This window comes from Phocoena sinus, chromosome 11 (genome assembly GCF_008692025.1).
Source record: "Phocoena sinus isolate mPhoSin1 chromosome 11, mPhoSin1.pri, whole genome shotgun sequence".
Lineage (NCBI taxonomy): Eukaryota > Metazoa > Chordata > Mammalia > Artiodactyla > Phocoenidae > Phocoena > Phocoena sinus.
In genome coordinates, this window is record NC_045773.1 from 1,686,641 (window position 1) to 1,711,278 (window position 24,638).

General features: G+C 49.7%; 1 protein-coding gene across 5 annotated transcripts in view; it reads left to right on the forward strand.

Moving 5' to 3' along the window:
• RAB7A (RAB7A, member RAS oncogene family) overlaps positions 1-24,638 on the forward strand; it is a 105,408-nt gene that overhangs the window by 22,135 nt on the left and 58,635 nt on the right. For 3 of the 5 annotated variants that reach the window (XM_032648276.1, XM_032648278.1, XM_032648275.1), the window contains exon 1: positions 13,401-13,621. The exons of 1 other annotated variant lie outside the window; for it this stretch is intronic. The gene's annotated coding sequence lies outside the window, so the exon portion shown is untranslated. Of the gene's footprint in view, positions 1-13,399; positions 13,622-24,638 lie in introns of those variants that run through there. One more of the 5 variants, XM_032648279.1, reaches the window with a different exon arrangement.

Consider the following 24,638-nt stretch of genomic DNA (forward strand, 5'->3'; position numbering starts at 1 on the left):
TCCGTCAACTGATGAATGGATAAACAAAATGTGTCTCTCCATAGAGCGGAATCTTTCTTGGCCATAGAGAGGAGTGAGCACTGACGACACACCACAACACGGAAGAACCTTGAACACGTTAGTGCTCAGAAGCCAAAACACAAGGCCGCATATATATGCAACTCATATGTATCCATATATGTAATATCCAAATACTGCATATATGCATTTATGTGCAGTATTCAGAATAGGCAAATCCATAGAGACAGAAAGTAAGTCACTGGTCTCCGGGGCTGGGAAAGAGGGAGTGGGGAGTGGCTACGAACGGCATGGAGTTTCTTTACGGGGTGAAAATGCCCTGGAGTGAGTGGTGCTATCTCCACAACCCTGTGGATATACTAAAAACCACTGAGTTGTACACTTTAAAATTGGTGAATGGTAAGTTCTGTGGAATATGAACTATATCTCAAATAAACAACAAGTAGGTTACAAAATAATGTTTCATATGAGTGGTAGGAAGGCAGCCTCTAAAATGACCCCCAGTGATTTTCATCCCCTTGTGTATCCCTTGGTCTTTGGTGCGGGCCAGATTTAGGGACTCATAGCAAACAACACAGCAGAAGTGGTGGAATGTCGCTTTTGATACTAAGTTCTAAAAAGATGGAGCCTGTCCATCACCCTTCCTCTCACACGCATCCCTCGCTCTGGGGAAGTGGCTCCAGGCCCTGAGCAGCTCTGTGGAGCTCCCGGGTGGGGAGGAACTGCTGTCTCAGACAAGCCATTGCAGACCTACGCCTGCCAACAGCTGCGAGAGTCAGCATCCAGGTGGGTCCTTTCCCCGTCAAGCCTCGAGGTGACTTCAGCCAGCACGTCAACTGCAGCCACGTTACCCCTGGATTCCCGACCCTCAGAAACCATGAGATAATAAAGGCTTGTCGTTTTCAGCTGCTAAGTTTTAAGGTGATTTGGATATTTTCTGAAGGTAACTACTGCAGTATGTTATATCAAACATAGACAAAAGACACAAATGATGTATACCACGTGTTGTTTTACCAGTTGTCTCTAGGTGGAATGATTGTTGGTGCCTCATTTTCCTATTCACAGATGCCTGATTTTTCTAAAATGTTCATTAATGAACATATGTTGTTTACATAATCAGAGAGAAAGTGAAAGTGATAGCTGATTTTAGGATGCTTAGGAACCATTTGGTAACGTAAGTGCCTTTGGTATAACATTAGGTAGAAGAGGCAGTATAAAAATGGTCCATAGGGAATTTCCTGGCAGTCCAGTGGTTAGAACTCCGTGCTCTCATTGCCAACGGCCTGGGTTCCATCCCTGGTCGGGGAACTAAAATCTCAGAAGCCACGTGGTGCAGCCAAAAAAAGAAAAAAAAGTCTGTATACTGATACTATCGCATAAAAATTCCATCTGCATCTGGACAAAGCCTGGAAAGGAAAACTCAAAACAGTTAGTTCTTTGGAGTCTCTGTTTTGAGTATCAAATTAATCGTTATCACGATGTTTAATTATTGAGTTCCATTCAGCGGAAACATTGAAAGTAAAGAAAGATCCCTGAGGCAGAGTGGAGGCCAGGCCCCAGTAGGAGGGGGGAATCGTGGTGCGTGCTGTATGGGATGCAAGGTCAGGCGTTGGAATGGAACAAAGGATGGACCCAGGAGAGGAATAGGACACCAGATGGGTGGATCCCGGTGCCTGGTTTAATGAAAGGGCAGAGAGAGAGATGATCCAGATAACTGTCCCACACTTGAGATACCTCCAGAGAGCACGGAGAAGGGAAATGAGGCTACCCTCTCAGCATTATTAATAACAGCCTTCCCCCCACTACCCGAAAGTAAAGCGTTCCTAAGAAACCTTTCATAAGCCAAATGGCGTAAGGCGAAGGAGCAGTTACCTTAGGACACATCTTGCTCACAGATGCACAGAAGAAATCTGGATAAGATGCTTGCAGACACAGTTTAAGGCTTGTGGTGGCTTGACACTGAGCTGCTGAGTGTGGCTCCTGGGGGAAGGAGCTTGGCGGGGCCGCTCCTGCTGCTGAGAGCGTGCGCTGCCTCTGTGACAGCTTGCTGCAGAACACACGATGAACACTACTTCTGCTTTTTGCCTTTTATCGTAAAAGTGAAAATCCTCTTCAGAGATCTTTTGGTTAGTGAAAACAGGTAGTAACGTAGGTCTTTCGTAAAAGCGAAGTGGCATAAAGCGAACTTTCAAAAAGTGGGGAATACCTGTATTAGGTTATTTTGAAAGTTTGACGTAACAGTTTGTGTTCTGTTCGCCTTGTTTCTTCCAAGAATGGAATACGGTCCTGGCCTTTTAAGTTGCTCACTAGTGCAGTCAGTGGGAGAGGAATGTCTAAACGGTGTGATAGTGGTCATTAATATTCAAATACTGTCCAGATATTCAATGCTGTTCATTAATACTCAGATTATCCTCCTTTCAGGGTCATAGTAAGATCATGCTTCCCTGCCTCACGGAAGTTGTTGTGACCAGGTGACAGACTTTGTCTAAGGAAACATGAATGGAGGCATCACGTTTTACATGTGGGCAGGGGCCTTGAAGAGGCAGAGCAGGAGTTTCCACATTTGCGCCCTGGAACAAACACAGCAGCGGCTGGTCTGCAGTGGTGGAGGCTGGCGCCATCGGCCCGGGTTCCTGAGTGAGGACGAAATTAAAAAACAGTCTGGTGGTGGATACACAGACCTACACAGGGGATTCAGTTATATAGCACATGGCATGCACGCGCATGGGCACGCGCGCACACACACACACGCGCAGAAAGGAGTACAAGACTGAGGAGCTCTGAATACGACCAATGTCCGTGTCCTCCACTGAAGAGCTATAGCTTTGCAAAAATGTCACCCTTGGGGGACATTCAGTAAAGTGTTCAAGCCATCTCCCTGCATTATTACACCTACATGTGGATCTACAATTGGCTCCAGAAGAGAAAAGTGACAAAATTATTCCTGTTCCGGTTATTTTCCGATCTTGCTGAATACCTCAAGGAGAAATTCTAAGTGTGATAGCAGTGCGTGTGTTGCATTTCTCTGACACTTGCAAATACACATTTTGAACAAAGAAAGAGCAGGCTTCCTTCAGCAGACAATATCTAGTTATAATTCAATAATGCTTATTTTCATTATGCTTCTTTTGCCAGTTATCTTCTATATATGTCAAGAGAGACTCGTTATCCCCTTATGATGGTGATACAAAGTTTTTCTTAAAAAACGTTAAAAAAATTTCTAAGTCAACTCCCTTTCCATAAATAGCAGTATTGATGGCATGGGAAGATGGCTTGCAAACAATGGAGTTTGAGGGAACACAGACCCCCTGGGAAGAAAATGTAAAATTTTAAAAAAAAAATTAGTGTTAATTGGTTGAAGAATCTCAATGTCTTGTAATATAAGTATGAAATATGCTCTGGGTAGCAGATTTCTTAATGACATTAAAAATTTTTGAAATGTAACATACATAGGAAAAAGCATTCAAATAATAAGTAAGTGTATAACTCAGTAAAATTCTCCCCAAGTGGAGTATAAATGCCATGCAATTCCAGCCTATATTCTAGCAGAATTTTTGGGGGTGGAAATTGACAAGTTGATTCTAAGGTTTACATGGAAATGCAAAAGGCCAACAATAGCCAAGGCCATCCAGGAGAGGAGGGAGGAAGTTGGAGGGCTCTCACTGCCAGATATCAGGGTCTGTAAGTATAGTGAGTAGTCTAGTGTGGTACTGGCATAAAGACGGGTAAACAGATCATGGAACAGGACAGTCTAGAAATAGACCCGTAAATACCCAGTCATCCGATTTATGGCAAAGGTGACACTGGAGAGCAGTGGGGAATGGGCCATCTCGTGAACGGATCTTTCAGGTCCCAGCTGCTCCGTGAGCACTGCCATCTCTGTTGGGCCTGCATCCCGCACAGGCCGTGTGTGAGTTATCCGCAGAGCCCTTTGGGGCCGTCCCACAGCTCAGGTCCGTGATGAGGGAGGGCTGACTCAGGTTTGAACTCTTCGTGCCCCCCTGGCTCATCCTCTTCAGGTGCCCCTCTTCAGGCCAGCCCTCCTGGCTGCGGAGCCAGTGAGAGAGCTGTGGTCTCCGGCCTCCACGTTGGCCCCCATGATTCTTACCGCGGGGGTTCACGTCCTTCCGTGGTCCCCTCTCCCACCGAATGGGAGCTGACCTGTGTGACCAGCTGAGTTCTGTGGAGGTGATGACATAGGACTTCAGGGGCTCGGGCCTATCCGACGTTACAGCGTCTACCTCAGTCCTTCAGATCGTTTTCTCAGGGGAAAGCCAGCTGCCGTGTTGTGTGGACACAAACAGCCCTATGGAAATAAGCTTATTGGTCAGCACCAGTCGGCCAGCGTGTGAGCAAGCCCCAGGCAGGCCTTCAGATCATCCTTCACGGCTCTCAGCTGAGGCCCCAGACAGCACGGAGTAGAGATAAGTCACGCACGTGACCTTCAGTCTGACCTCCTGGCCCACAGGGATCATGAGATAAGAAATGACCCCAAGTTTATGGCCCTCAGTTTTGGGAGTGCTTAGTTTTGTAGTAGTAGATCGCTGATACAGAGGCTCAAGCCTGCTGCCCTTTGGACCAACCCCTTGACTCTGGGAAAGGCCTGCCTAGTGGCTTTACCCACGCAGGTTTGCAGGCAGCCGCCCTGCAGCTTCCTCTTTGAGCCCCTCTCCTGTCCCTGCCAGGAAGGCAGAAGGCAGGATCCACACATCTGCTGCCCACGACGCAGAGGTTCCCTTGGGGAATGAGATGCCAGTCCGTCCTGCTTCCCCCACCCCAGCTTTACACCTCACCTTGGCAACGGCTGGGGAGGGGGAGCCCAGTACTCTGGGCTCAGTGGCCCTGTGACTGCAAGAATTCCCTCTGTCCCCTCTGCCCACGATTCTGCTGCTGCTGCTTGTGTGGGTAGGAGAGGAGGGGAGCCGTCGTGGCGGGGCCAGTCCTGCCGCTTCTCTGTGCCTGTGCGCCCCCGTCTCAGCCGAGGTCCTAGTCATCCGAAGTGTCAGATCCTCCATGCTCTTTGCCCTCAATTTTGGACCTTGGCTGTCAATACGAGGAAAACAGGAAAAGGCCCTGTTGACCTCTGGATCAAAGGCATTCACGACCCACCACAACCCAGTCTTTGTGCGTGAGTTTCCTTACTGCTCCTGCTTCCTTCCCTTGAACTCTGTTCTCCAGGAACACTAAGCCGTCAGCAATTTCTGGAATGAGTTATGTCATGCGCTCTCTTTTCTCTAAACGTTCGCACCCAGCTATCCCTCCCAAGCAGTCGCCTTCCTCTTGGCCCAGCAGGTTCTTAATCATCCTTCATGAGTCACCGCAGCACCTCCGGCTCTGGGAAGCCCTCCTTGACTACTCTGTCTCCCAGGCTACCTCAGGTGTTTCTCCTGGGCCGCCCTCACTCCTTCACTTCCTGTACCCAGCAATCACCACGCTGTACCAGTGGCAGAGGCAGACAGCTCCCCAGCGAGGTTTGCTCTCCCTCTTCTGGAGTGCACAGCTGTTGCCTCACCTGGGCCCCTGTTTCGTAGGTCCTCATGCATCCAGGTATGCAGCATGACTAGCTCTTACCAAAGTAACACGAGCAGAGGTGGCATGTGTCCCTTGCATACCCAGGCATTAAGAAGAAGATGTGCCATCTCCACAAAGTTCTGCCCCTGCTACCAGCTCTATCTGGACAATGGCAAGCCCCTTGGGAATGGTGTGGCCACAGGGGGGAACGAGCCCGGTCCCCACGTCAGTGTGTGGAGGAAAGCCGCCTGCTTCTGTTTTGTTTGAGATCTGACTCCTTTGGAGGCCTATTTGTTATAGCAGGTAGGGTTGCCTTCTGTAACACAGTACCGTGACGGTGTGGTTACCAATATTTTCTTTTTAAAAAAAAAACTTATTTATTTATTTATCTTTGGCTGCGTTGGGTCTTCATTGCTGCGTGCGGGCTTTCTCTAGTTGCAGAGAGCCAGGGCTACTCTTTGTTGCAGTACGAGGACTTCTCATTGCAGTGGCTTCTCTTGTTGCGGAGCACGGGCTCTAGGCACGTGGGCTTCAGTAGTTGCGACACGCAGACTCAGTAGTTGTGGCTCGTGGGCTCTAGAGCGTAGGCTCAGTAGTTGTGGCGCATGGGCTTAGTTGCTCCACGGCGTGTGGGATCTTCCCGGACCGGGGCTCAAACCCGTGTCCCCTGCGTTGGCGGGCGGATTCTTAACCACTGCACCACCAGGGAAGTCCCTACTAATATATTCTTGATGAACTAGCCTTGAAGGAAAGGGGGGAACTCTTTATGTGAAAGGAGAGGAGTAGGGGGATGGGAGAGCAATGAATTTGTTAGTCATTCAGTGAATATTCGCTGAGTGTCTGTCATGTCCCAGGCACTGTTCCAGGCGTTGAAATCACAGCATCAAACCAGGTAGACAAGGTCCCTGCTCTCAGGAAGGGGGAATTCTAGGAGGAGGGAGAATTTCCCCATAAAACAAGGAAACGAATAATTACAGGGGAGCCTCGCTCATTGAGGTGACTTTGGAGACAATGTAACAACGTAACAAGGTTATATTGACCCGTGAGGGCCTCCCCGTAGTGTCATTTGAGTTCAGTGGTAAGAAGGATCCAACCCGGAGAAGGTCTTGGAAACGAGGGCAGGGGGACTGTCTGGGCCAGGGGAGCTGGATGGGCAGTGGCAGGGGCAAGCTCAGTGTATCTGGGAGCCGGAAGAAGCTGGTGCGGCAGGAGGGGCCTGATCCCAGGAGACAGGGAGGCCGGGGGCCGGGGTCACTCGCCACCCACTGCCCTGCTTTGTTTCTGTTCCCCACACTTATCACCATGTAATATATCATAATATTTTATTTCTTTATTTGGTTGAGCCGGTTCTTAGTTGCGGCCAGCGGGCTCCTTAGTTGTGACATGCGAACTCTTAGTTGTGCCATGCATGTGGGATCTAGTTCCCTGACCAGGGATCGAACTTGGGCCCCCTGCATTGGGAGCACAGAGTCTTAGCCACTGGACCACCAGGGAAGTGCCTAATATACTATACATTTCACTTATTTACATGGTGAAATTCTGTGTCTGCCACTAGAATATAGGTTACATGAAGGCAGGGATTTTTGTCTGTTTTGTTCTCTGCTGTCTCTCCAGTGCCCGCCACGCAGTAAGTGCTCAAGCTACGTTTGTTGAATGAATAAATAGATGAAAGATACAAAGGCCAGATGATGTAGGGCCTTGAAGGCCGTTCCAGGGGGATGCAAGGTGCACACAGGGGGCCCGTGTTGGTCAGGTGAAGGCAGGACGAGACACCCACAGCTTGTCAGGATGGAGCCCCAGGAGGGCTTCAACGCACAGCGTAGGAAGAACGACGGGTGGAGGCGGGCGCCCCCCGTCCCCACAGTGCTTGTTAATCTGAAGCACAGTCTGAAAGAGTCAGGCGCAGTGACCCCGAGAAGGGGCACCCACCGAGACGCGGCCCATGGGAGAGAACGTGGGAGGGCCACAGCTGCTGAGGGCACAGCGCCTGCCTCCCAGCCGGTTGACTTGGGGTAGTGGGGCAGCTCTCCAGCAGTGGCTGCACTGACGCCTTGCCTCTGGCCTGGCCACCTCGCCCCTCCTAAGGTCGTTGACGTGCTCGTCCATCCTGGGCTGTGAGTGGGGCGGAAGTTGTCATCCTCGTGCCACAGAAGAGGAAACTGAGGCTGAGTTGTCACCAGGGCTCTTTTGGATGCAAGTGACAAACATCTACTTGAACTGCCTTGTCTTACCTCAGCTCCCCGGAAAACAGAGCCCGAGGCCCAGCTTCACGTGCTGCTACTTTACGCCGGGTTCAGGACCCGGCAGACCAGGCGGGGAGCGGGAGGGAAGTGCGAGGTGAGTGTTATGCTGGCGTGATGCTCAGCAAGGACCGCCGCCAGGTTGACACAGGACGCTGCCACGTGGGAATTCTGATGAACATAGACGACGTTTTAGTACCAGTATTTTTATTTGCTAATTCTGACAAACTTATTCGCACACGCCGTCCCCAGGAAGGCCGTTAGGAACAGCCACTGGGGAAGGTGGGAAGGTGAAAGCAGATTCTCCTCTCAGCCCCTCACTTCCGGCGTCCGTCCTGTTGGCCAGTTTCCCGGTGGGGATGTCCACGACCTACGTTTCTGGGCTGTGGTTACTAGGGGAGCCGAGGCCGCTGAGCTTCTAGGCAGGTAGGACCTGGGTCCTGCAGCTGCTCAGCTCCATGGAGACCAGCCCCAGAGCGGCTGGGGCTCCCCAGTAAGCACGAGGCAGAGGCTGGGGGACAGGGAGGACTGGAGCATCTCTGGATGAAGGCCCCTGGTTGTGTCCCTCTGACGCGTCCCTGCCGCCCCACTTTAGCTCTGCCGCACACGGGCTGTGCTCTCCAGGTGGCAGGAAGCCCCCAGCAAGTCTAGGCCTGGCTGACTCTTTCTCCTGGGAAAAAAGTCTTCTTTCTCCCAACAGGTCTGCTCCCTCCACCCCCCAAAAAAGACCGTGATGCTCTGGAGCTGCTCGAGTGCCCGTCCGTGAAAGGGTCACTGTGGGCAGAGGGCTGCAGTGCAGCCTTGTGGGCAGGAAGGCTCTGGAAAGCGGCCTGTGGCTAGTTGTCGGAGAAGCAGGGTCTAGTGTGATGTGTGGTTGTCTTTTTGTGGGTGTTCCCCACACACACACACACACACACACACACACACAGACACACACACAGCCCACCGGCACCTCCTGGAGCTCAGGGACTTGGGCTGTTTCATCTCTGTGTCCCTGTGGTCAACCTGGAAGCTGATTTTTTTTTTTTTTTTTTTGGCTGTGCTGTGCAGCATGTGGGATCTTAGTACCGTGACCAGGGATCGAACCCACACCCCCTGCAGTGGAAATGCAGAGTCCTAATCACTGGACCTCCAGGGAAGTCCCTAATTACATTTTTTTTAAAAATATATTTATTTTTGGCTGTGTTGGGTCTTCGTTGCTGCGCATGGGCTTTCACTAGTGGCGGCGAGAGGGGGCTACTCTTCATTGCGGTGCGCGGGCTTCTCATTGCGGTGGCTTCTCTTGTTGCGGAGCACGGGCTCTAGGCACGCGGGCTTCAGTAGTTGTGGCTCTCGGGCTCTAGAGCACAGGCTCAGTAGTTGTGGCAGTCCCTAATTACTTTTGAATGAATGGATGAGCGATCACATCTTAAAGAAAAGTGCCTGAAGCCACCACCCAGAAACCGACATGTAACTCTGGTCTCCCCCACATGTGATGGAGCACCTTGGAAGTCACTTTCACGTGCGAGTCCCACAGTGACCCAGAGAGGCGGGCTCATCAACACCATTTCAGAACGAGGACACCGGGGCCCAGGGAGCTCGGGAGAGCACCTCAAAGGCACAGGGCTCTGGCTGAGCGCTGGGCTCAGGGCAAGTACCAACAAGGGAAGACTAACTCCTGGGCTAGTGAAAACTGCCAGGGGTGGAACCCTTGAGCCAAACCATCTGTGTTTGAATGGAAAATCTCAGAGAACTTTATCAATCATGCAAAGCTGCACCACATAGAAAAATTCAACGTTTGACCCTGCGTTGAAGTGGTCAGACGTGTACCCAGCGGGTGCTGGGCCATTGAGGCAGGCCAGGGCAGGTGCTGGTCCCCAGGCTGGACGAGGAGGGAATGAATCAGCAGACATCAAGCAAGCAGTATCCTGGGGCTGCGGCGGGCCTGGACGGGCCATGGGTTGCCGTGGGAACAGGGGAAGGGCCGCAGTGAAGCAGCCTGTGAAGGGAGACACACCTCACACATAGACACGCACACGCTCTGCTTCAGACCCTCCCTGGGCTTCTCCTCACACGCAACACACACGTCAAAGGCCTTCCCACCACCCATGAGATTCTGCGTGAGCCAGCTCTGCCCGTCTCCCCACCCCCTCTCTTCCCTCTCTCCCTTCCTCATTCTGCCCAACCACACTTGAACAGGACACCTTGTCTCTGCACAAAGCTATTGCCTCTGCTGTTCCCTTGTCCCGTAACACCTTCTGCTCAGGTAATCTCAGCAGGGTCGCTCCATCTTGTCAACAGGTCTCTCTGCTCAAATGTCACCTCCTTAGGGAGCCTTTCTCACCACCTGTGTCGAATATCACCTCTCCTCCACCCTCCCTCACTGTCCGAGAAGCCCATCTTATCGCCTGCATCCCATTTATCACTCTGTGGATTTCTTTTTTTAATCTAAATATTTTTTAATTAAAAAAGTTTAATTTATTTATTTGGCTGCACCGGGTCTTAGTTGTGGCACGCGGCATCTTCGTTGCCGTGTGCGGGATCTTCAGGTGAGGCGTGCGGGGATCTAGTCCCCTGACCAGGGATCGATCGATTGTGGGCTCCCTGCATTGGGAGCACAGAGTCTTAACCACTGGACCACCAGGGAATTCCCTAATTTAAATATTTGGTAGTTAATACAGTCCCATAGTTAAAACTTAAAGATAATATAGGGACTTCCCTGGTGGCGCAGTGGTTAAGAATCCGCCTGCCAATGCAGGGGATATGGGTTCGAGCCCTGGTCCGCGAAGATCCCACATGCTGTGGAGCAAGTAAGCCCGTGAGCCACAACTACTGAGCCTGCGCTCTAGAGCCCGTGCTCTGCAACAAGAGAAGCCACCGCAATGAGAAGCCTGCACACCGCAACGAAGAGTAGCTCCCGCTCACCACAACTAGAGAAGGCCTGCGCAAAGCAACGAAGACCCAACGCAGCCAAAAATAAATTTATTAGGAAAAAAAAAAGTAAGGCCAACCCAAATGCAAAAGGAAGGGAAGTAGATTCCACAACTCAAAGGAAGGAGGAACAAAGAATTTACCACTTTTTTTAATCTACCGTGGTCTACCTTCAGGACACAGATTTTGTCTAGTTCTCTTGTGTGCCAGATACGCTCACCTCCTCCCAGAGGCCCTAAAAATCTCATCCCAGTACATCATTGGCTCACAGTGGATCTTGTGTAAATCAGGTCCTGGTGCAAATGAGGCCCCTCAGGAGATGAAGTTCCTGTGATTCCTCAAGAACAGTTTCTTGAATATGTTGATCTGAAGACCTGTGAGCTACGGAAATGTTTTCTACTCTCCACAGCACAGAGCCAACAAACAGAGTTGACAAGCATATGACAACCGGAGCAGACCCTTCTTTTCAAAAGGGGAAAAACAGGAGTGACATAGCTACAACTGGGTCACAGCAATTTTGAAATCCAGTTAGGCACATGTTGTCAGTTTTCTGATAAGGGTCCAATCCTGCTCCTTGGGAATAGTTCTCTGCAGCTCCTGACTCCACCTTCTTGGCTGAAGGGTTTCTTCGGAGTAGTCCTTTCTTTTTCATGAGAAATAGCCATGTTTGCATTTGAATAGCCATCTTGGTCTGCTTCTTAGAAAGCTGGGGGTTCACAGGTCTCTTTTTATTTTTGTGCTCTGCCTTTTTCTGTGTTCTCTAGTTGTTCCTTTAAGCCTAGCATCTTGAATGGCTGCAGAGTGGGGTGGAATTACCATAATTCTTGGCTTCGGAGTCCATTTCCAACTTGCATTGCCCTGAATACTCTATAAGTGGTACTCACTGAGCATCTACTGTGCCCCAGCACTGTTGTAATCAAGGATATGGCAATGAATGAAACAGACAAAATCCCTACCCTTACGGAACTGCCATTCTAGTGGGGGAGAGGGACAGTAAACAAGCAAGAAAGCAATATGAAGAAACAAGAAAGCAGGAAGGGAGATAGCAAGTGGATGTTTTATGTCTACTGTGATAGGAAGGGGAACTTCAGTTTTATTTAGGGAAGGCCATTCTAGCTGAGAAGATGACATTTAAGTCAAAACATGAAGAAAGTGAGGGAGTGGCCATACAGATATCTGAGGGAAGAACTGTCCGGATCGAAAGAAATACAACTGCAAAGGCTTTAGGTACACGTGTGCCTTCTCTTTTCTTAAACTAATGTAGTCTGAGCCGACTGATCAGAGGGGATGTTAGAAGGAGATGAGGTCCGAGAAGTATCTAAGGGGTCAGGACTTTTTTTTTTTTTGTTGGCGTCTTGCGGGATCTTAATTCCCCAACCAGGGATCCAACATGGGCCCTTGGCAATGAAAGGGCAGAGTCCTAACCACTGGACTGCCAGGGAATTCCCAGGATAGGACCTTTTGTTTGTAAAGCCTTTAGTTTTTATTCTGACCTATGGGAATAGTTTGAGCAGGAGAATGACATGGTTTGACATTTTTATAGAATTACTCTGGCTACTGTGTTAAGACTGGATAGGGAATGAGGTGGGAGCAGGAAACCAAGGTTGTTGCCATAATCCAGGTGAGAAATGATGGCGGTTCAGGAAAGGGGGAGTCACATTCCGGATATCTTTTGAAGCTTGTGGATGAGGGGTCCGAGAGAAGGGGAGTTGAGTTAGTTTCCTAGAACTGCTGTCACAAATCATCACAAGTTTGGTAGTTAAAACAACAGAAATGGGCTTCCCTGGTGGCGCAGTGGTTGAGAGTCCGCCTGCCGATGCAGGGGACGCGGGTTCGTGCCCCGGTCCGGGAAGATCCCACATGCCGCGGAGCGGCTGGGCCCGTGAGCCATGGCCGCTGAGCCTGCGCGTCCGGAGCCTGTGCTCCGCAACGGGAGCGGCCACGACAGTGAGAGGCCCGCGTACCGCAAAAAAACCCCAAAACCAAAAAAAACAGAAATATGTTCTCTCAAATACAAAAGTCTAAACTCAACACCGTTTCTCCCCGCCCTTGCTGCTGGCATTCTTTGGGTTGTGGCTACTCACTCCAGCCGCTGACTCCATCTCCACGTGGCCTTCTCTTCTCCGTGTCTCTTATATGGACACTTGTCATTGGATTTAGGGCCCCCCCATGGTAATCCAGGATGGTCTCTCTCCAGAGCCTTAATTACACCTTCAAATACCCTTTTTCCAAATCAGGTCACACCCACGGGTTCCAGGATGTGTAGGGTGGGTCACTATTCAACCCACTACGGGGATCAAGAATGATTCCAAAGTTTTCGTATCCAGCAACCAAAAGAATGAAGTTTGCATGAACCAATAAGAAAAGGCTATGAGAGGAGCATGTTTTTGAAGATGGAGCCAAAGTTCTGAGTAGATTCTAATGTGTGCAGGTGGAGCTGGAGCTGGGTAGGGTGCCCCGCCCTCCGCAGAGCTCTAGTGGGTTCAATTTCTTTGCTTCTCTTTTGGTGTTAAGTTCAGGGTCTGAGGCATCGGTGGGTGGGTCCAGTATGGCGCCACCCCGCTCCCGGCCGGGCCTCAAAGATGGCCGCATCCACTGGGGGCAGACATGTTTGGGCCACGTGACCCAGGCCCAGGCCCGAGGCGGCTGAACTTGACGCACGGTAGAGGCGGGGCTCCTCCCCCGCAGCCCTGGCGTCGAGCGTCTCGTGACAGGTACTTCCGCTCGGGGCGGCGGCGGTGGCGGAAGTGGGAGCGGAGCCGGAGTCTTGGCCATAAAGCCCGAGGCGGCGGCGGCGGCGGCGGCGTGTTGGAAGCTTGGACAGGCCGAGGAGCCCGCCGGAATCGGAGCTCGGACTTTCCTTCGCTCCTCTCGACCCCTCGTCTCCTCTTCGGCGGACCCCTCGCGACGCGCCCAGCCCGGAGCCTAGCGGAGCGGCCGCGGTAAGTGGCGGCCCGGCCCCATCCCCCTCCCGGCCCTAGGTCGCCGGTGCGCGCCGTCCGCGTCTTGGGCAGGCCCGGCCCGGCCTCTTGGGGAGCTCCGTGTCTTCGGGCCCGGCGTCAGGCCGGCCGAGCGTCCGCGGGGGTGTCAGAGGTCGCCGGGTGTGACCCCGGCTGGCGCCGCGCACGCCCGTTTCCAGGGGCGTCCGGCCCGAGACGGCCAGGGCGACCTGGCCTGGGCGGCCCGGCACTGGGGCGGCGGCCGAGGGCGGGGGCCGGCCGACCAGCGGCGGGGGCGCCGCCCACCCTGCTCCGGTGCCAGGCAGAGCCGCGTGCCCGCCGTCCGGTCCTACCGATGCGGATGAGGGTCCCCGACGCCGCGACTCCACGGAGACCCGGGTCACGTGTCCCGGGCTCCCTCGGGCGCCTCGGGCTCCCGCGACTGGGAGCTTTTTATCACAAAGACGTTACGGTGAGGCGTGGAAGAAGTTTCCAAACTTGCTGGGGGAGAGACGGTGGCTGGGTGCAGAGCTGTGTTTGGTTCGGACCGCGGCGGGGCCCGCTTAGGGCGTTCAGTTCGGGCTTCCCCGAAAGGAATGGTTCGCAAAACTGGGAAAATTGAAAATAACAGTAGCAAACATTGGAGCGGTTACTGCATGTTAGGCAGCGTGGCAATATTTCTGCACCGATTATTGTATTTAATTCTCAGAATAGACTTCTCAAGTACCATTATTGTGCCTACTTATAGGTATGGAAATGGAAGATCGGAGAGGTTAAGTCATTTGCCCAAGGTCGCAGAACTAATAAGTTATGGAGCGGAGATTTGAGTCCAGGCGCCCAGACGCCAGAGCACTGTGCTCGGCCTCTGGATTGTACTGCTTTCTGATGCCCCTGAAGCTTGTGAAGTGTCTTTTGCCACCTGGTATCTGTCTCTCTCCGCCTCCTTTCTTTCTAGTGATGTCATTTGGGAAGCCTTTTCTGGTGCCATTAGTTCTGCCTTAAAACCATAACATATTACATTTGCAGTTGTGAGTTTTAGCGCACTTTTTTGTTTGTAAGTAGTGTAGTGCCTGTAAACTGGGAGCTCCAGTATCATAGCAGAGTACTCAATTGAGGTTTGAAAGTTTTTGTTACCTACGTCTTTTGTCAAATGAGTTGGGCTGGCAGTCCTGCCATGTGGTTCTTTCCTGTTGAAAATACTGTATCTTCTCTTTGGATTCCAAAAGAACAGGCTCTTGTCTCTTCCTTGTGACTGAAGCAGCTGATTCCCCGCATGACTTCTCATCCATGGATTGATAAAGTCTTCTATTGGTGTGCTTCTCTCTTCAGACTTAGGAGAGTTTGTTCAGATTTGAGTCTAAGAACTGGAAAGTGAGTTGTGAGTACTTCTCCTGAAGATCCTGTCCAAGCCCTGTTGTAGTCTGATTTCTTTTCTTTTTTTTTTAAACCTTGTCACCCAGCCTGATATCCTTAAGTGGGTATTAAGTGTGGTAGCCTTAAGTATTGTTTCATCCATTCATCAGATGTTTTGAGTATCTACCATGTATCAGGCATTGCCTGTTGACTCAGGGAGATAGGCCTGGTTCCTATCCTCAAGGAATTTAAAGATGGTGAGTGACCATGGCCAGGAATTCTCTTGTGGAATGGCTTGGCGGTAGAATTTGAGATTTTTTGTAAAGAGGAGTTATTTTTCATCTCAGCAAGTGCATTCAGAGTAATCCAGGCAGCACGGTGTTCTGGGTAACTTGAAAGCCTTGTTCATTTTAACAACAGCGTTTGATTTGGTTTGCTTTTGAAGAGAGTTCGTAGAAGATAATATCACAGTTTCTAAATTGGTCGTGTGTTTTGAAGGGTAATTTTCATCTCTAAACTTGTTTTACCTTTTGCTCTCCAGCATTTTTTGTTGTTCGCTGAAGAGGGGGTTGGTGTCACTGTCACCTTACAGAGCGAATGTCCGCTTCGGGGGCTGTCTGAGCAGAGGTGCGCTTGGCGGGCTGGGGCTGCTGCTTTAGCCGACAGTGGAAATTTCATGTGCCGCCTCCCAGTCTCAGTACCAGTATCATCCTAGATAAAACCCTCCGCCACCCCACGTCCCACAAGTCCTCTGGTTCCCCTTCTTTAAGAGGGGATGTGAGTTTTGCATTTGTGGTAGAATTTCAGGAGTAGACAAACAGAAGGGGGAGTGGAATGTAGAAGATACTCTAAAACAGCTTTATTTGGACAGTTTTTCAGGTAATTGTTAGCAACCTCGTGGAGCAAAAATATTTCTTGGTGCCAGCCAGGCCTGACCCCTGCCCTAGACCCCATAAACAAAGAGCATTGCTTTATAGTACGGTGTGGCTTTGAATCCAGTTCCTGACCCCACCACCAGGCGAAGCAGAACGTTTGGGTTGTTTGATTAGCTTTTAATAAATTTCCAAAGGGACCTGCCCTGAGAACATCCTTGCCCTTCGGTTTGGCGTTAGCCTTTCTTTTTTTTTTTTTTTTTTTTTATGCGTTACGCGGGCCTCTCACTGTTGTGGCCTCTCCCGTTGCGGAGGACAGGCTCCGGACGCGCAGGCTCAGCGGCCATGGCTCACGGGCCCAGCCGCTCCGCGGCATGTGGGATCTTCCCAGACCGGGGCACGAACCCGTGTCCCCTGCATCGGCAGGCGGACTCTCAACCACTGCGCCACCAGGGAAGCCCTGGCGTTAGCCTTTCTATGCAAAGGTGTAGCAAGCCCAGGCCACACACGTGGGAGAGCCCTTTTATGCACTATTTCTCTCTGAGATTTGACGTAAATGTTTACCATTATTACTGTCATGAGTTGTCTGGCTCTCCATCTACGTAATTCACATACGGCTAAGGAGAACTCACCAGGCTGTTGGTCTGGGAGTTGGAGTCCGGGTGTTCCGGGGAAGTCTGGAGGAGTCCTCCTGCATGAGGCCCAGACGGCGGGTCACCTGGCACTGATGTCATCCCTGAAGGAGGCTGGAGCTGGGGAAGTTAGCTCCCCCCACTTCGCTGCTCCTGGCTTTCTGCTGCTTCCTGTCTCCCCTGTAAGGTGGCGGTTGTATTCCCGGCATTTATTCCTCTGCGTGATCACACCTGCGTCTGTGACTGCCGTCTGCTAGAGCTGTGTGCTTCTGTCTGCAGTTTGCTGCAATGTGTTGATCTCTTCAGTTATTTGCTCTCGCACCTTCCCTGTATTTTCTGCTTTTTCCTTCCCGCATATGGCATTAAACACAGAAAAATAGTTTGCACTTATATTTTAAAACTTGTTAATGGCGGAGCGGTTAGTGTGATTTGTGAATCAAAAGTAAAAGTGATGCGGTGCGGGAAATCAGAACAGGCTTTTTAGCACCGTCTCCGACTAGTTTCAATTTTAGTACTCCAGGCTGTGATTTCAAAAACAATTTAAGAATAGCTACTTGCAGAATGTCTCCATGGGGGAGGAAGAGAGCTTGGGAGTTGGTTCCAGTGGTGACATGCAGTATTGGCCTTGTTCATCTCCCTGAAGATGCAGGGCTTAATGCAGGGGATCTCAGGCCTCGCCCGGGGCTCTCTGTTTTGGTGATGTCGTCACTGCCGCGGAGATCAGTCTCACTGATTCTGTTGTCCATATCCTGGTTGTCTAGGACTGCTTGCTGTCCGCACAGAGCACGTTTGAGCAAGCCCATCAAGGGAGGCAGGGACCTTGCTTGGCTCTCAAGTGGCCTTGCGTGTGTGCCCGTCCCCAGGTGCAGGGAAGCGCCTTCTCTGGTCTCCCCCCCCCCGCCCCCCTCACAGCTAGAGGGCTTGCTCTTACTACTGCCTTTCCTGGACTTAAGCTCAGCTCAGTTAGGGAATACTTTAAAATTTCCATTGTGAAGTAAAAAGTTACATCGTTGGTTTCCAATCTTGGTATGCAGTTTTAACTTTAAAAATTTATTACCGTTTGAGTTGTTTTGAGAGTACACAACAAAGCTACTATGAATTAACCTTTAAAAAACCTGATTGTAACAGCACAGACTTTATGAAAAATAATGCCTCTTACATGTGCTATTCAGTCAGGCTACCGACAGTTCTCTGTGTACTTACACGCCAGGGGCCCCAGAAATAACTCTGGGTCGTTTGGGTAACCCACAGGTTAAGAGCCACGTTAAAGTCCTCCAACCTGTCCTGTTCAGTCGATGGTTGTTAAAGAACGTTCTTTTTTTTTTTTTTTTTTAATTAATTAATTTATTTCTTTTAGGCTGCATTGGTTCTTCATTGCTGTGTGCGGGCTTTCTCTAGTTGTGGTGAGCCGGGGCTACTCTTTGTTGCAGTGCACGGGCTTCTCGTTGCGGAGCACGGGCTCTAGGCATGCAGGCTTCAGTAGTTGTGGCGCATGGGCTTAGTTGCTCCGTGGCATGTGGGATCTTCCCGGCCCAGGGCTCGAACCCGTGTCCCCTGCATTGGCAGGCGGATTCTTAACCACTGCGCCACCAGGGAAGTCTGCATTCATGTTTTGTAGAAACTTTTCCTACGTGGTATTTGTCTTTCAGTGTTTTTTAATGTTTGCCTAGTGCTTAACAGTTCACATAGGATTTCAGCTGGTGTTCACAGCAGCCCTGCAGGCTTAAGAGGGTGGCCGAGCCTGGGTGCTCAGGTGGCCCGGCTACTCTAATGCTAGTCTGGGTCTCCTGAAACACAGCTGAGGCTCTTCCTGATGCACCAGCCTGGCTTTTTGATTATTCATGATTGCTGTAAAGCACTCAGCATTTGACTCCTTATAAAAACGTATCTTTCTTCCACTGTTTTTTATTTAAAATGACAGTTCTCTTTTGCTGATTATTAAATAAGCCATTTCTTTAAAAAAAAAAAAGCTAGGAAAATTCAGAAGTAAAAAGAAGAAAAATTCAATTCACTACTCTGAGGCAGACCGGAGTGTTAACTGGTTATTTAATTCTTATGAATGTATACTTCAATGAGTTTCAATTTTTAAAGTATGGTATGAGAGATTAACTTTGGAGGGCCCTGGATATTCTTTGGATCCTTTGACTCGTGGGACCCCTCCAGATAAACACTCAGTGGTGGGAAGCTGGGATCCGGAGACTAGCTGGATTTTTCAGATGTTTAGTGGCAGCAGGTGAAGAACCTGATGCATTCGGTACCATAATGAGGTTTTTGGCCGTGGTGACAGTGGGTCAGTAGGTTGTTGCAACTTGTCATTTCTACATGTTAGTGAACTGTGAATTTGCAGTAGGGCATGTGAAAAGCGTACAGATAAAAGAACAACTTCGAGAGTTCTCATAAACTCAGAAATAAGCCCCCTAGTGCCTCCTTCAGGTCATTGTCATCCCCTCCTGCTGCTTTTTAAAATACTGTTCTAGTTTTCCATTTACCTTTTTTTTTTAATATTCATTCATTTATTTAGGCTGCGCTCAGTCTTAGTTGTGGCATGCGGGCTCTTAGTCATGGCATGCATGCAGGATCTAGTTCTCCAACCAGGGATCAAACCCTGGACCCCTGCATCGGGAACTTGGAGTCTTACCCACTGTACCACCAGGGAAGTCCCTCCTCCTGCTGATTTTTAACACTGTAGTTTAATTTTGTCTGACTCGACTTTGTGTAAATCATACACTGTGTATCCTTTTGTATCTGTCTCTTTGAGTCATTGTTGCCTGTGAGATTTTCTGTTGGGTGCAGTGGTAACTCCATTTTCATTGCTCAGTAGTATTTGATTATATGATACACCGTAGTGTTTTTATTAACTTATTGATGGGCATTTGGGTAGCTTGTAGTTTGTGGCTGGTAAAAATAATGCTGTATCGGGACTTCCCTGGTGATTCAGTGGTTAAGATTCCACGATTCCACTGCAGGGGGCACGGGTTCAACCCCTGGTCAGGGACGTCCCATGTGCCATGCGGTGCGGCCAAAAAAAAAAATGCTGTATGGATATTCTTGGGTTTGTCTTTTGATGACTGTATGCACACATTTCCATAAGTTAATACTGAGGAGTGGAAAGTTTTAGCATGTGTATCTGTATATTGCTAGGGCTGCTATAACCAATACCACAGACTGGGTGGCTTAAACAACAGAAATTCATTTTCTCATGATTCTGGAGCCTAGAAGTCCGAGATCGAGGTGTTGGCAGGGTTGGTTTCTTTAGAGGCCTCTTTCCTTGGCTTGTAGGTGAACGTCTTCTCCTTGTGACCTCATATGGTCTTTTCTCTATAGGGGTCCGTGTCCTAACCTCCTCTTCCAAGGACACCAGTCTGATGAGGGCCCACCCTCATGACCTCGTTTAACTTTAATCACCCCTTTGAGAGCTCCGTCTCCAAATACAGTCATATTTTGACATTTTGAGGTACCAGGGGGTAGGACTTCGTAAATTCTTGGGGGGGTGGGGTGGGGGACAAAATTCATTCCGTAACGGTATATGCTGCACCTCGGTAGACGCTGCCAGCTTTCCGAAGCTGTATACTGCTTTACCCTCCCATCAGCGGTATGTGAGAGTTCCACATATTCCACATCTTTGCTGACGCTTATTTTCATTTTGCCCTTGTGGTGCTAGCATCGTATCTCCCTCCGGTACCAGCATGGGGAATCCTTGAGGGGGTGGGGAGGTTGTTTCTGGAGCCATATGTGTCATAACTTGAGACTGCCTCTTGTAAATGCTTTTTAAATCCGTTGGGGATAGAAAAGCAGAATGACTTCAGTCTAGTGAACAGTTAGCCCCCCTTAGTTGCCCTTATGGGTTAGTTTTTGCATTTATAATCTGGACTCATTCCTGGGGATGGAATTGGCTTCAAAGTGTCACCTGCAGGGTATAAATCAAGCCATGGTAGAGAGTGCTTTCACTGAAGTTCTTCCGTCTGACACTTGGATTCCCTCATACACGTGCTAGGACTGGGTCTGTTTTGCATGTTCTGACTGACCATTTAGGTATTAGTTGGTGTTTGACCAGCCGCCTTCTGGCTGCGTGCTCTTGAGCTTTGTGCATCCACTGTAGACCTCGGTTTGATGGGAATAATATTACATGCCCCTGCCCTTCCCCCACTCGAATCTCCTTGAGGGCAGGGATGAATCATTATTCTAGCATGGATCTTGAAATATTACTCAGTAAACTTAAAAATATTTTTCCAGTTCTCACTTTGGACACTGTTTTACTATCTGTAGCATGTAAGTTTTGCTTCTGGGCCACTGATTAATATGGATAGCCTTCCTGAATGATAAATTATGTGTTCTGTGTTGATTTGACACAGTTTTATTGTCTACTGTAAGAAAATACTGCTGACAGCTGTGGGGAGTATCAAATAAAAAACACTGGAGGTTTAGGAATAATTGTAAGAACAAGACAGGTGAGAGTCACAAAAATGCTGGAAGTGTTCAATGACTGGGTTAGGTGGTGCTGAGTAGATTTTGGATGAATTGATATGGAGGAGAGACTTGGGAAAGCCATTGTAGTTGGAGGGAATGGCATAGCAAACGAATCGAGGTGGGGGAACGTAGGGCAGATGGAGGGACTATGGTACCTCACATTGGGGAAGGGCAGTATGTACGGGGGCCAGACTGTGGTGGGGAGGGGACGAACTCCAGTGCCATGTTGAAGGATATATGTTTAACAAAGTGGTACTTCACTGGGTGGTGCTAGGATAGGGCGTAATCCTTTCACTTGATCGTCACAATCCTATTGGGTAAGACTGATGCTGTCCCAGTTATGGATTTATAGTTTACCTAAAGAGAAACACATTAAGGGATGAGTGGGGTTAGGACTGAAATACAGGTGGCATGCTTAAACCTTCAGAGAGGTACTTGCTCAAAAATGCCTTTAACACAGGTTAAAAGTAAGAGCTGGTTTGGGGGGATGGGCTGGAGAAAGAGAGCAGTTAGCTTGGTTTTCTTCTTGAGCCACTCAGCCCATGTGGACACTTCTTACCAGTTTATGGGCAATGTTTTATTGGCTAAATGCCTGAGATAATCTAGGGTTCATATCAAACGTTCAAACTATTGAAAAATAGTTGTGTGTAACTCTCGTTTTCCATTCTGTCTTACCAACAAATTTAAAAAAAGGCACTGTCATCGTGGTCTGTGAATACAGACTCTCTTAGCTCTTGGTTTGGCACCTGCATTTAGGACACTGGGAGCATCATAGTCAAGAATCTGTTGATCCAGGGGCTGCAAAGTCCTCGTAACAAGAATTGCTTTCCAAGGAACTTTGAGAAGGTGGGCTTAGTTTTTCCCCTCCCCACACATGAATCTGATACCTTGAACAGAGTATATATATACACACAGACAGATAATCTCTTTACTTTTTGTAGAGCTTAATGGTTACCTTGTTGATGCTTCACTTCCAAGTTCAAACTAAGCGGCAGCATTTGCCTTGTCAGAATATTTTTTCAGATGCAAGAGCAGCCTGAAAGAACATGCTCAGTATCCCGACTAGCGCTCCATATTCCAGGTTGGCAGATGTGTCTTTAACCCCAAGAATGCTGAGAAGAATAGCACCTTCTTTTTTTCTTTTTTCTTTTTTTAAAGACAAGTACTTTTTTTTTTTTTTTAATTAGTTTATTTTTAGCTGTGTTGGGACTTTGTTGCTGTGCGCCGGCTTTCTCTAGTTGCGGTGAGCGGGGACTACTCCGTCACCGTGTGCGGGCTTCTCATTGCCGGGGCTTCTCTTGCGGAGCACGGGCTCTAGGTGCAGGAGCTTCAGTAGTTGTGGCTCACGGGCTCTAGAGCGCAGGCTCAGTAGTAGTGGCGCACGGGCTTAGTTGCTCCGCGGGCCTGTGAGATCTTCCCGGACCAGGGCTCGAACTCGTGTCCCCTGCATTGGCAGGCAGATTCTTAACCCCTGCGCCACCAGGGAAGCCCAGAATAGCACCTTATGGAAGAGAATAGCCTTTGTAAACTTTAGTGATCTTTTTTAAGTGTTCTTTTAAAGTGTTTTTGAAAAGAGGGATGCTTTGACTAGTCTGTTTCTTTTGAAATGTAAATTTCCAGGTAGTGAGTTTTCCAGCAGCATCTGACTGAATTGGCTGGGTTTTTCTGTAGTAACAAATAATCTCAAAATGGCCAGCGTGGGGGCTTCCCTGGTGGCGCAGTGGTTGAGAGTCCGCCTGCCGATACAGGGGACGCGGGTTCGTGCCCCGGTTCGGGAAGATCCCACATGCCACAGAGCAGCTGGGCCCATGAGCCATGGCCGCTGAGCCTGCACATCTGGAGCCTGTGCTCCGCAACGGGAGAGGCCACGACAGTGAGAGGTGAGAGGCCCACGTACAGCTAAAAACAAAAAAAAAGGCCAGCGTGTCCAGTATGGACTTTCCAGGGGCTCTGTGTCATCCTTACTCCAGCTGAAGAAGCAGCCGCAACAGTGTGGGACGCTGTTGGCTGTCTTGGCAAAGTAAAGGAGAACTGCTGGAGGGTCTTGCTCCCGTGACTAAGTGTTCCAGCCCAGAGATGACACGTCACTCCTGCTCGCAGCTCACTGGTTAGAGTGAGTCACACTGCACAAGGGATCAAGAGGCGCTTGACTTGGAAAGCACAGAGTTGGAAATACAGTGGCTGGCTTCCGTGGGCGAGAGCTGCTGGGGGAAGGTGCCTCATCTGCAGATTCCTGTTCCGTTAGCCAGTAATTTAAACGCAAAGAAGATACCAAGTTGCCCATAAATCTTCTCTCACAAATCAGCTTCCTGTCGTAAGAAATTTATTTCTTTTAAATGATAAGTGGGATAATCTCAATTCGATTTGCACGAAGTAGGCGTGAAAGGAACGTTTGAGTGTGAGCCCTCCCTTGCCTTCTACATTTTCAGTACCCTCGCCCAGCCCCCCCCCCCCCCCCATCCTTCTTGTGAAGTGCTACCGGATAGTCTTGAAGCGGTCCTTAGGTCCCATTCCTTCCCTGGCGCAGAACCCTATGTTTTTCTACACGAACTGTCTCCAGCTTGTCTTCCTGGCTTTGTCCTTTTGATGCAGACCCTGTGTTGCCCTGACTTGCTGTATTTAACCTTTTCCTGACCGCACTTTGTGCCCTGCTTCCTACAGTTTGGTTCCTGCCACTCCCCTGCATCTCCGTGTTCTGTGTTGGCGTCCTGCCTTGCTCAGGCACCACCAGCTTCATTTCCTAAGTTTTTCCCATCATATTCCCACCTTTCACTGAAACCCTGGCACCTGTATATGTGTGTCTTAAACACATGTTATAGGTGTTCTACCTGCTCTAGGAGAGGGTCTTAGGGTAAATTCCCAGACTTATTTATTTAAACCAATAAGCCTTTTGTGGTGGGCGGGCACTGTGCAGCTTGCAGGATCTCAGTTCCCGGACCGGGGATTGAACCCGGGCCGCGGCAGTGAAAGCCCTGAGTCCTAACCACGAGGCAACCAGGGAACTCCCAGATCCTAGACTAATTTATGTTTTCCCTCCAAAGGTAACCATATGTAAGAAAGAACTAAAAATACGTTCCCCGAGTGGCTTTTGATAGATACATACACAAACACATCTGTTGTGCTCCCTGCTGAAAATTCCTCACCTTGTTTGAAATTGGTGGACCAGAAGCCAGAAGATTGTAGAGGCTTCCTTAAGCAGGGCCACGGGATGGATCTCAAGGGAGTTGCTAAGCTTCAGTTTCCACTGCTGGAAAATGAGAGTACACTGGTCCCCCCTTATCCCCAGTTTCGCTTTCTGCAGTTTCGGTTACCTGCGGTCAACCGTGGTCCAGAAATATTAAATGGAGGATTCCAGAAGTAAACAACTGGTAACGTTCAATTGCGTGCTGTTCTGAGTAGCATGATGAAATCTCGCTCCTTCCCACCTGGAATCCCCAACTGTCCACGTTCTCTGCTCCAGACGCCCAGGCCTTGACACCGCCACGGCCCCACCATCTGGGATCGCTCCAGGCGGTGGTCCGCCTTCAGGTGTGTAGTCAGAAGGCCAGCAGCGGCGGGACGCCATTTCATCCTCTCAGTCACAAGAAGGGGGGGGGGGGGGCGAGTACAGTACAGTAAGACATTTTGAGAGAAACCACATTCGTATGTTATTACAGTATATTGTTAAATTGTTCTGTTTTGTTATTAGTTATTGCT